This window comes from Papio anubis, chromosome 13, assembly GCF_008728515.1.
Source record: "Papio anubis isolate 15944 chromosome 13, Panubis1.0, whole genome shotgun sequence".
NCBI lineage: Eukaryota > Metazoa > Chordata > Mammalia > Primates > Cercopithecidae > Papio > Papio anubis.
The window spans coordinates 87404998-87418000 of NC_044988.1; the positions used below are offsets into that span (position 1 = coordinate 87404998).

Here is a 13003-nt window from a genome sequence, read left to right on the forward strand (position 1 = left end):
AGTAGGGTAGTAGAATTAGTAAAGGGCTGGCCTATTGTGTGACCAAATGGGCTCAAGGACTTTCATCTGCTACAAAACTACCTTGATACAGTGGGAGTTGGCTACATGTAAAGAGGAAGAACATTAGGAGCAGAGGAAAGACCGGAGATTCGACAGTTCTGTTTTAGCTATTTAAATCTGTTTCCCAACACACAGTGGCCTATAGAATACAAATAGATCAAATTAATATGCATTTATGTATATGCATTTATTCATTAAAACATTCTCAATGCAATTCAATGCATGTAATAAGGTGACTCTAGGTGAAATTGAACACCAAGGTTTTTTTTGTTTGTTTGTTTTTTGTTTTTTAAATCTGGGTAAAGAGAAATTGAAAAAGGAATGGCCGTTGATATTTTAAATAAAAATATAGTTTTAAAAATGTTTTGCATATTTTATTTTTTTAAGTTTTGGTTGATACATAATGATTGTATACATATTTATGAGGTACATGTGGTGGTTTTTAAGAATCAATAATAGGTATTTGGGAACTGTATTGATGTACTGATGTCCAGCTACTATGACTACATCAGCAGGGCTATGGAGCCAATGTATTACTTTTGGGTAGAGGCAAGGCTTTCCCTGTAGGAAGGGGCTATTACCACTTTCTTTCTTTCTTTTTTTTTTTTTTTTTGAGACGGAGTCTCGCTCTGTCGCCCAGGCTGGAGTGCAGTGGCCGGATCTCGGCTCACTGCAAGCTCCGCCTCCCGGGTTTACGCCATTCTCCTGCCTCAGCCTCCCGAGTAGCTGGGACTACAGGCGCCCGCCACCGCGCCCGGCTAGTTTTTTGTATTTTTTAGTAGAGACGGGGTTTCACCATGTTAGCCAGGATGGTGTTGATCTTGTGACCTCGTGATCCGCCCGTCTAGGCCTGCCAAAGTGCTGGGATTACAGACTTGAGCCACTGCGCCCGGCCTATTACCACTTTCAAAGAGTCCTGGGAAGAGAGAGCGGCTGGAACACCAGGACTTAGGGTGACTAGGACTGTAGTGATGGGGGATGGTGTTTCGTTCCCTGGATCTGGGAGTCCAAGCTACAAAGAAGATAGGATTACTTCTTGTGAGTAGCAGGACCTGGCCAAGTGGAAACTCACAGGGAGCAAGTCAGACAGCCAAGATTATAGTCTGGGCCTGAGCTGTAGTTATAAATTAACATTTGCAATTACTTATTTGTATATATTTTATCCCTTTAGATAAATCATTTACATCAGAATAGCCTCCTGTCTGCTACTAAAGAAAATTTTTAAAAGGGTCAGACCTAATTATGGGGATCTCAAGGTAAAGGAGACTGGGAGTTGCGGGACCAGTGCTACTGAGAGCAGAGTGATGGCAGCAGAAGGGTCACCAACAAAGGGCAGCTATGTCCAGTGGAAGAATAACCTCTTGAGGACTTGGCAGCTGTGTGGTGACAGGAGTGACAGGGGTTAAAAAAGGATGGGGGTGGAGGGCTGTGCTCTGCACTCTTTAGGCAACAGCCTAGGGGGGTCTTCAGAGTCATCCAGGAGATGTGTTGAGAAAAGTACTTTAAATGAGTGCTTGGATCAGTGTCACTAGTGAGAGACAAAGCTACAAAAATTCATAAAGCTGAAGCCTCGAGGAACTTCCCAGTCTCTCTGGGAAGGCAAGACAAATACAAATGAAAAGATTCCTAAAAAACATAAGCCTGCTAAGCCTCACAGGAATGGAAGAAAACTGTAGGTGGTATAGTAGTTCTGAGAAATGAGAACTGGGGTTGGGTTTATTGCAGATGCTTCCTAAAATATATGGAAAATGATCTCAACCTTGCAATGTAGAATTTAGGTGATGCAGAGGTTCCTAGAGTATTGTCCCTGAAAGTGCAACTATAAGCATTGCGGGGGAATTTGTTAGTACTGCAAATTCTTGGGCTCCACCTCATTCCTACTGGATCAGAATTCTGAGGGGTGGGGGCGGGGGCAGCAATCTGTGTTTGTTTGTTTGTTTGTTTGTTTTTGAAACGGAGTTTTGTTTTGCTCGTGTCACCCAGGCTGGAGTGCACTGGCTTGATCTCAGCTCACCTCAACCTCCGCCTCTCGGGTTCAAGCGGTTCTCCTGCCTCAGCCTTCGGAGTAGCTGGGATTACAGGCATGTGCGACCAGGTCCAGCTAATTTTGTAATTTTAGTAGAGACAGGGTTTCTCCATGTTAGTCAGGCTGGTCTTGAGCTCCAAACCTCAGGTGACACCCCGCCCTGCCCCACCTCGGCCTCCCAAAGTGCTGGGATTACAGGTGTGAGCCACCCACCAGGCCAGCAATCTGTGTTTTAACAAGTGCCCCCAGGTGATTCTTTTGGCCATTCAAGTTTGAGGATAACTGAAATAGGGAATGTGGTTTAAGGCCAAGTAATAGAAGTTTGGCTAAAGGTGCTTCTGCTAGCTGCTCTGCTGCAACTGAGAAAAGAGACAAGCAACTGAGAATTAGTGATTATCAGTTTAATACTAATAACAGCTCTCTCTCCTATCATCACATGACTCATGACATATTACTGAATTACTGCATTTTGTTGTTGTATTACTTTCAGAACTATTACTAGTACATATTACTTCAGTTTTATAGGTGAAGCAATTAACAATCAAAGAAGTTCTATTCCTTGTCCAAAATTACAAGGATAGTAAGCCGAAGAGGAAATAGAAGCTCCAGACTTCTGACAGCTAATGTGGGGCTCTTTTCCCTACACCTTACTCTCCATCTTCCTTTCCTGTTGATGAGAAGTTTTCAGAAATCTCCCAAACTTCCAGAATTTCCCTAGCAGAGGCTGGCATCTTGCATTCCACATGTGAATATTGATCGTGATTTCTGGGATCCTCTGTTGAAAAGGATTCTGAGGATTTATTTGGAGTCAGTAGAAAAGCATGCTGTAATGGATTGTTAATATCTGCAGTGAGCATCAAATGGCGAAGTGAAAGTATATGTGTAATATATGCAATATAGCCTGCTCACAAAGTATAATCTTGTTCTGGGCTTCACTGCATTCTTTGGCTAGGCCCTGATAAGTACAAACTGTAGAAGAGCAGCATTCAGTTAGGAGGATTAAATCGGGGTGGGTTGATGAAGAGAGGAATGATTATTCTCAAATGCCTTCATGTTATCTCATTAGCCATTGTTGTTCATTCTAATTCCAATTAGGTTTCATGAATTTGTAGAGAAACAATCAAAACAAACAAAAAACACACAACACCCCCCTCCAAAAAAAAAAATAAATAAAAGAAGGACTAAGCCTCACGCCTCACTCTCTGACATCAGCCAGCCCAAATACATTCCCCTGCCTTACAAACCCATGCCTCTAAAATTCTGGGCACATTATAATAGCACACCTTTTTATTCCAGCTTCATAAAAGGATAGATATAAATGTACAAAGTCTGCCAGTCCTCTTGACTTCCCGCAATACTGTCTTTTTAAGAATGAATGGAAACTTTTCCCATTTTACTGGCTTTTTCCCACTAACCTCCCCTTATAAAACTAAACAAAAAATCACAAAACAAACAAACAAAAACAATGAAAGACATTACATCAACCAGCCAAACACTCCTAAAGCATCAGGTTCATGTGACCATCCTGATTGCTATTATTGTGTGTGAGTCCCTTGCAAACTCAGGCTCCATTTTTAATTATTCCCAATTGTCACTTTGCACTGAACAAACAGACCAAACCTTTGTCCAAATCATGTGTGATAGAGCAATATTTTTATTTCCTATAATGCCAGCAACTCACATTTGCTTTCCCTCTAGCTCTTACTAATTTCCAGGGATTTGGCTGCAATTTGGAAAAGGCCTCTCCCCATGGAGGCCATGGTTTCCAGCCCCTGTTGCCTTCCTGGCACTGCTTTCTAATCGTCCCCCTACCCTTTGCTAATATTATATCTGCAATCATTACTCCATTTTGCCGTGATTTTAATTAGAGGACATGCGGTATCTTTTAATATTCTTCTGCACATTGAGGCTCCTGAGCACTTGTTACCAGCCAATGCCTCACTATAATTTAGAAGCTGTGGCTTCATAAGCAAGTCCTCCAATCTTCTGATATTAAATTTTCAAATTAATCTCTGCTGTATGCATCACTGGTGATTATCTTGGCCTAAATTATGCATCTTTCTTAAAGTTGGGAAACAACGGCTCATCCCATCTGACAATGAATCTATGTTGATACCCTTCTCTCTAAGGAGAAAAAGTTTGTTTTTAACCCTCTATGGGCATAATTAGAGATCTCTTTGACTCCAGTTTTGTTTGCTATCGTCCCACTTGTGGCTACAATAAGAGCAAAACTGATCCTGTGAATGCCGTCTCAGCCCCTCTTGTGGGTTCCCATTGCTTCCAAGAAAAATCCAAGCCCCCATTTATCGTTCAAAAGATAAACTGTTTAAATATCAAGCAAGAGTGATATAACTATATTATTAGAAAAAAAATATGGAGTTAACTGATAATGGCTTGTGGTGTTATTCCTCCAAAGGAAATTTTACAGTACAGTGGGATGTACACAGTCTCTGTAGTTGGAGGGACTCAGATTAATATCCATTATTCAATATTTATTACCTTCCCCATTTCTAGAAAATTGTTTCCCTTTTCTATGCCTCAATTTTTATTGTCAGAACTAACAGGGTTGCTATGGCAGCACATAGTAGGTTCTCAAAAGACAAATTTCCTTTTTCTCTAACTTCTTCCCCTAGGTATTTCTTGTAGGGGTAGTCCTCAAGGCTTACAGGATTGAATCTAAATATGAATAATTGGGCAATGTAAAGAAAAGATTTTGGAGTATTTATAGTCATATATTGGAGGTGGGATTTGGAGGAGCAAATAAGGTAAAATTAGATTATTTATCAAAATCCCCCACATGTAGTTTTGTGGGCTCTTTCAAAAGGGGATGGGATCTGTTCTCTTGGTTTAATTCAGGCGTCATTGTTCCTGGTTTAAAAGTGGACTGCACCATCTAACTATAATCTTTGTCTTCACAATTGTGTCACTGTGCTCACATGAAGCCACTGTCCCATCAAATGAGAGGACAAATAAACTTCCAGTAAGAAAAAAAAAGATAATCTGATACGTTTCAATATCAAAAAGACTATCACCAGACACTCTATAAGATGACAGAACAATCAAACAGCACTGAAGATCTGGATTGATCACATCTCAAGACAATTATAATCTACTCCTAAGCTCAGGCTACAGTACAGCTAAAAGGTGGACTAAGAACACAAACCAAAATAATTCTCTGTCCCTGTGTTTGATGACACTGGAAACAGGCATACTTCCCTCTCTCTGAGCTAAACAACTCTAGGATGATGTATTCTAGCTCTTTCTTTGCTAAGCAATGCTGAGAATAAATAAAAATAATTTAGCTCCTTGCTCTAGGAAATACCTGCTCCTGGAAGATAAGAATGGGGAACTAACTAAACAGCTTATTTATCATGAATAACACCTGACTCATCCAGATTTACTTCAAGACCCTCCGATTGTGACCATCAATCCAAAGCTATCATGGCATAATCTCTGCCCAATCCCAAATAGTTTCTATCTTGTAAGACTCTCCTTTAATTCAGTCAACCCTGACCCCAAAACCATATATATTTCTATTTTGAAACACTACTAAGACTATCTCCTTTCCTGCAGTAAATCTAATAACCTGAGCTTTTCTTGATCAATAGACTTTTCTGGTGATCTTTGGGTAATCGACAGTTGACTCTGTAAAGTACTTTATTACAAGACTAATTGTATTTAACTTTCTTAAAAATCTGTTTTTCTGTTTTTTATCTTTTTATTTATTCCCCCAAGAAATATTTATTGAGTGTCAAGAACTATCCTAGACATAGAGAACCAACTATTTTTGCTTTCATGGAATATACATTCTAGTAAGGAAAGTTTGACTGCAGGTAGGCAGGGCTGGGGTTAATCAGGCTTTGTCAGACATGATAAGTATTTATTCCTGGAGGTTAGTTGCGTCAGGATGTTTTTTTCTTTTGATACTACCACGTCTTAGACTCTAATATGTTTGTATTAATAGCATCTCACATTTGATGTCCAAAGATGATGTCCATATTAGTGTCTACTTTTGTCCCCTCTTCTGTAGCCATATACTCCCGCTTTCTACTTTTACCTTCTTTTATTTTACACAATTTCTTCAACTCCCTGTGTTTGTTCTGTTCCCCTTCCTATGCTTTTTCTAGGACAGGGTCCTCACAGCCAATATTCTACCTTATTTAGCCTATTTGGGACTGAAGGAGTTCTTGCCTCCTTAGGTTAAGTCCCTTGAAGAGAGCCTTTAAAAAGATATAGTCGATGAACTCTTTCTACAGCTTAAGTAGTGTAATGCATTATTGACTCTTTCTAGATATAAGGCCCCCACTACTGCCAGCATTAATGAAGAAACTTTCCCTAGTTCACAGTGTTAACAGGCCTCCAGTCTTACTCAACTTCTTCCTGGAGTGGTTTACTCCCTCCTGAAGCGTGATTGTCTCAATTGTATCTCAAGTTGGGAGATACAGAAACCCAAAGAGAGTGGAGGTTTATCTGTAAAATGATTATGGCAGTTTGGAATTTGTTAAGTGCTCAGGTCATTGGACAATGAGATTTGTGTTTGCTACACCACATCTTGATGTTTTCTATTATAATGTTAAATGCAGAAGTTTAAAACTTTATTTTGAAAGACTAAACCATTATGCGTATCCAATTCTTATTCAGAAGTTTAATATATAAAATAGACAAAAGCAAAGTAGCTCAGCTGAGAGCAGGGGAAGGTCTGAGAGCTGGCATATCAGATGCCTCTTTAGCACTGCTAAGTCCCCAGAATCCACTGAAGGACCTTAGATTGAAACAACACTACTTGACTCAGAGTTAGGACAACATGGTTCTCAACAGAAACTCAAGACCCTTTGTCTTAGTCCGTTCAAGCTGCCATAACAAAATACCATAGACTGGGTGGCTTAAAAACAATAGATATTTATTTCTGGTAGTTCTGGAGACTGGAAGTCCAAGATCAAGGTGCCAGTGTATTTGGTATCTGGTGAGAGCCTACTCTTTGGTTAATTGATGGTGCCTTCCTGTGTCTTCACATGGTAGAAGGAATGAGGGAGCTCTCTCGGGTCTTTTTTATAAGGGCACTAATTTCATTCATGAGGGTTCCACATTCAAAATGCAATCACCTCCCAAAGTTCCCTCCTCCAAATATAATCACTTTGGGGATTAGGATTTTGTGATGGTTAATACTGAGTGTCAACTTGATTGAATTGAAGGATACAAAGTATTGATAGTGGGTATGTCTATGAGGGTGTTGCTAAAGGAGATGAACATTTGAGTAAGTGGGCTGGGAAAGGCAGACCCACCATTAATCTGGGTGAGCACAGTCTAATCAACTGCCAGCTCAGCTAGAATATAAACAGGCAGAAAAATGTGAAAAGAGTGACTGGCCTAGCCTCCCAGCCTACATCTTTCTCCCGTGCTGTAAGCTTCCTGCCCTCAAACATCGAACTCCAGATTCTTCAGTTTTGGAACTCAGACTGGCTCTCCTTGCTTCTCAGCCACTGACGACATATTGTGGGACACGGTGATTGTATGAGTTAATACTGAATAAATTCCCTTTATATATATATTTATTCTATTAGTTTGGTCCCTCTAGAGAACCCTGACTAATACAGGATTTCAACATATAAACTTTAGGACAATGCAAACATTTAGACCATAGCACCCTCCTGCAATAAACACTTAGACATTGTCAACAAAATGGTGCAAATTTTTACAGGCATAGCCCAGCGAGTCATAACAAAAGAGAAATCCGCTAGTGCTATGAGTCAAAATAGAACTATAAATGAGAGTAGAAGTGCATGAGCTAATACTGCCACTGGGGTAAGGGTGGCTCTTAAACTAGGGACTAGGGTGTTTAACACATGTTCAGAAACAGAAGACATGACCTTGGGCTCACCAGCAGTCTACCTGAGAATTGGTTGTAAAATCCATTAAAGCGGTACTTTCTCATGGAAGGAAGGGAGTTTATAAAACCAGCTCTCATCATAAAATGAATTCAAGAAAACATGTCCAACTATGTCTAGTCTCTGGTTGGAAAAAAATCCTCCAAGAATCTGTGAAATTAAAATCATAATCCTGTTTCACTTTTGGGAGTCAGGTTTGAATTTAAATTTCCTTTATGGTTTGTGAAGCCACAAGCTTTTCTATTAACATACAAATGATCCCAGGTCTGTGGTCCCCTTTGGGCACCTGGAAAATTCCAACACAGTTACTCTCTGGAGAGATATACCCTCACCTCAGGCTGCACAGGAAGATGAGCTTACTACCCCAAAGCACAAAACATAAAAGAAAATGATCCACCACAAGTAAGAGGGAACAGATGTAAGAAACAGCTGATAAAGATCTTCTACCATTTCAATTAATGGAACCATATGATATCAACTACAAAATCAGTATTTTTTTTTTAGAAAAAAACAAAGACACAAACATGCATTAAAACCATAAGAAATGACTAAAATACATTGAAATATATCCGGTAGATAAAAATCAAAATTAAAATAGTCATCTGATAAAAAATACAAGCAATGAAATAGCACTTTAGATACAACCAAGGAGGGAATGGGTTGAGTAGGGCCTTGGGTCCCTTATTTGAAAACTATGGGCCAAGCCCTATTCTGCTGTTTCTTTTTCTCCCCTGTACTTGAAACTAGACTGGGCCAAGGAGAACTAGATTAGAACAAGCACCACTTCCTGAATACATCCCTATACGGCTGCTCTAAATCATTCATTTAGCAGAACAGCCTTCAAATTCTTTGATGTTAGAAATCTTCTGTAACTTTTCTGCAGAAACAAATGATCACCTGTTAATTGACTCTGAGATGGTAAAATCTGTCAAATATCAGAAAAGATTTGATCTTCTAGTCTAACATTTCAGACTTTGGAACATAACATCTTGTTTATGGCCTGGTATGTAACTTCTTTTAGGGACAGAGGATGCATTAATACATGGATGGACAAATGCAATGGACAGCAAAATTCCCAGTTTAGGATAGGAATCTAACTCACACAAAAACTGCTAAGTCTATCAACCTACACATTTTCCTGAAAGCTAACAGCCTCCTAAACTGACAGAATAGCAAATACTCCAAATACTCTGCATTATTTCATTTAAACTTAACAGAAATCTTAAGATTTAGAAACCATTTTATTTTTAAAAGTTACAGATAAGAAAAGTGAGGCCTGTAGAAGCTATTTTATCCACACATAAGCAGATCTCAGTTTTTTGTTTGTTTTTTTGAGATAGTGTCTTGCTCTGTCGCTCAGGCTGGAGTGCAGTGGTGTGATCCCGGCTCACTGCAACCTTCATCTCCCGGGTTCAAGCAATTCTCCTACCTCAGCCTCCTGAGTAGCTGAGATTACAGGTGCCCACCACCACACCCGGCTAATTTTTGTATTTTTAGTAGAGACGGGATTTCACTATATTGTCCAGGCTGGTCTCAAAGTCCTGACCTTGTGATCTGCCTGCCTCCGCCTCCCAAAGATCAGTTTTTAACATCAAAGCTCATGGACTCTATCTCTATACTCCACGATATTCCTTTCCTTGAATTCTGAATCATAATTAACCAAGTTTAACATTGCAATCCTGAGCACCCAGGCTGGAGTTATAAGACCACATGTCAAATGCATTTGAATGTTTTGTTTCTTTGTTTTGTTTTATTTTTTTCCCTAATCTAGCAGTAAAGAAACTAACAGCGAAATTCAAATCTACCACCCCCTGCTAGGGTCAGCTGTTCTGTGAAAACATGGCTGCTGAAAACTCTCACTTCAAATTTCACCCAAGGTTCAGGGTATGGCAAAAATGTGTCTCTCCTCAGGCTTCTCTGGGGCCTCTTCAGCTACACAGAGCGGTGGCTATGTGTGAGGACATTAAGAGTTCATCACTGAGAAAGAGACAGTGGGACAAGAGGGACACAAAGGTCATAGAAAGCAACTCCCGTGTTAGGGTAGGTGTAAAAGTAAATGGCAGAAGGCTGGACATGGTGGCTCACACCTCTTATCCCAGCACTTTGGGACGTCAAGGCAGGTGAATCACTGGAGGTCAAGAGTTTAAACCCTGCCTGGCCAACATGGTGAAACCCCAACTCTATTACAAATACAAAAATTAACTGGGCATGGTGGTGGGCACCTGTAGACCCAGCTACTTGGGAAGCTGAGGCAGGAGAATCACTTGAACTTAGGAGGCAGAGGTTGCAGTGAGCCGAGATCATGTCACCGCACTCCAGCCTGGGCGACAGATCGAGAGTCCATCTCAAAAAAAAAAAAAAAAAGGCAGAAAGGAAACAGGAAATATCCTGTCACATGGACATGGGTGGAAAGGACGCGGGTGTAGAAAGGGCTCCACTGAAGGGGCAATAATAAAAACTAACTTTAAGAAGTACTTAAAAATCTGTCTCTCTATAGCAAAGCTTTTTCCAGGTCTCTATTCTCATTCTAACATTTTTCTAGGACCAATGGAAGGAAGAACAAAATTATCCATGTATTAATATTTATAACTCTCTAGGCTTCCAGGTGTTTTTGTTGTTTTTGGGTTTTTATTATTATTATCAATCTAACCTCGAAAATCACTACATATTATTTTAGCTACTATTTCTGAGCCTTTGCACATGGCTGGTACAGAGCTGTGTTCTTTAGATATATTATTGCCTGTGAACACAACAATCCCACAAGATCATGATTATTGTCTCTCTTTTATAGACAAGGGAAGTGAAGCCAAAAGAGATTCACTTGTTAAATAGAAGAACCAGGATTTGAAATCAGGTTCTTCATTTTCTATGGCTTTGCTCTTACCGGCCATGATATACCACCTGCCCTTAGCAACAGGTGTCAAGGAACCAGAACAAAGAGGGTACTATGGGAAACTGTTTTGAGAAATGCTGGGTTAATATAATTAAACTACCTGACATGATAATATGCATAGGAAATCTCCCACAAGAGCAGAGAATATGGTGTATTCCCCAAATTTGTTTGATCACAGGGTCTTTTTTATAGCATATCTTGTAAGATAACTGTTCTATAAAGCACACATTGGGAAATATTTTCATAGGCTGATATCTCACTGGAGCAAATCCTACTTAATTATTATAACCAACATATAGGTTCCCAGAGTGCACAGAATAAGATGATCACCCCCCTTATAGAGTACTGCTTTGGCTAAGCTCCTTTCTGTGTGCATATGCTCTGAGTTTCCATGAACGTCTAGAAGAAACCTGTCTTCATATAATTCCATGTTGTGTGGGGAAGGTTAATGGCGCCCAGAGTTTTTTCTCCTAGAAATTTTGTGATTCTCTTTTTCATTTTTTTTCCCTCAAATACCATAGAGACTTTTTTTTTTTTCTTTCCTATGCGTGGCTTTTAACAGAGGCACTTAATTGGTATTTTCGAGGCCTTTCCTTGAACTCAACTTTCAAAACAAAACTGTGTTAAAGTTACCAAAAATAAAAGTGAAAGAAGACTTGACTTTATACTTTTTGTCAAAATGAGAAAGAAACACTGCCAAGTTTCTCACAAGTGGCCAGTCATTTCTAAAGCTGTTTTCCCCACCTGGACCAAGCATACTACTGATATTCACAACCTGCTTCTCTGCATGTTCCCCTCAACTTGGTGGCAATAGTTGCAATGTAGATAATTGATAATTAAATAAAAATGGAATAAATATTGAACATAGAAAAATGGAGAAATGTTCTCTAACAGACGAAGGAAGGAAGAGACTTGCGATATTAAAAGGGAAGTGAGGGTAGGGTGTTCTGTCTTTGTATAATATCAGAGCTAGGTTTCTGCTCTTTAGTGGTCATTTTAATACCCTGTTTATGAACAATAGGAAAGAAAGAAGAATTCTAATTGCTCTTCTCTTTGAGGCTTCAGAGTTCTTACATATAATACCATCATTCTTGGACCCTGGAATCATAAAATGTGTGAGTAAAAGTGACCCTGGAAGTCATCCAATCCAATGATTTAAAACACCGTGTTCCATGCAGTCAGAGGAGAGATGCAAAGGAACCTCTGGGGTTTAGGACTCTGGGTCCCACCTTTCACTTCAGGGAGAGCAGCTCCATGTTCTTATTGGGGGAAAAAATAAAATTGTGTTAAGCTGGGTCTTCTAGTCAACATGGCATTTGGAGTTCATGCTATTGTCTCTGTGATCTGCATCTAAGATCTGAAATGTCAAAAATATGGTTTTGAGTAAGTACAGCAACATGTTCACGATAGAGAATAGGAGGAATGTAAGAGAGGCCAAGAGAAGGTGGCATTTAATTAAAGGAAGGAGTAGCTCCAGAGACTTGAAACTATGGGTAACAGCAGTGAAGGGCCTGGAGGCAATACCATGGGCATTTCCTACCACTGGATGGTAATGCTGAGTACACAAGGGGCAGAAGGGTATTGATGGGGCTGAGAAGTGGCCAGGCTATGTGAGCCATCCCCACTTTAAGCTGTTAGTAACACAGTTGTAAATAGAGGGACCATTTCCAGGTAGGAGACAAGGCAGAACCCAAGTGGCCAGAAATCCGGAGAGATCAGTGGGAAAAATCCTTCTCTTCCTGCTACATTCCACCCATTCCTTAATCCTACTAAAACCGAGAGGGAACCACTTCGGTAGAAGCTTCCACCCTTTAAAAAGTTAGCTGACGGTCTTGAAGTTAAGGTCAACTATAAACATTCTATGGACAAGAATTACAGGTATGTGAGAACTAGTATAATGAAAGGGAGAGAACAAAGAGGGGAAAATGCTGATAGAAAATGCAGACAAGAAATTTAGAATAAGCATAATTAACGTTATCAAAAAAATAGGTAAGCGGAGCTTCTATGAAACAAAATTAAGAGGTTGTATAAAAGAAGCAGCAGGAGATCTTAGTAATGAAATTGACACGGTTATATAATGAAAAGAATAACAGGAACCACAGAAGAGATAGACTGAATAACAGAACGGACAGAATCAAG

The 13003-nt window shown here is 39.8% G+C and overlaps 1 long non-coding RNA gene across 10 annotated transcripts in view; it reads left to right on the forward strand.

The window, feature by feature from the left end:
• LOC103878121 overlaps positions 1-13003 on the forward strand; it is a 198205-nt gene that overhangs the window by 149567 nt on the left and 35635 nt on the right. Inside the window, exons 9-10 of one of the 10 annotated variants that reach the window (XR_004177980.1) lie at positions 1232-1316; positions 2044-2083. The exons of the other annotated variants lie outside the window; for them this stretch is intronic. This is a non-coding gene — a long non-coding RNA (uncharacterized LOC103878121). Of the gene's footprint in view, positions 1-1231; positions 1317-2043; positions 2084-13003 lie in introns of those variants that run through there. 10 annotated transcript variants of the gene reach the window in all.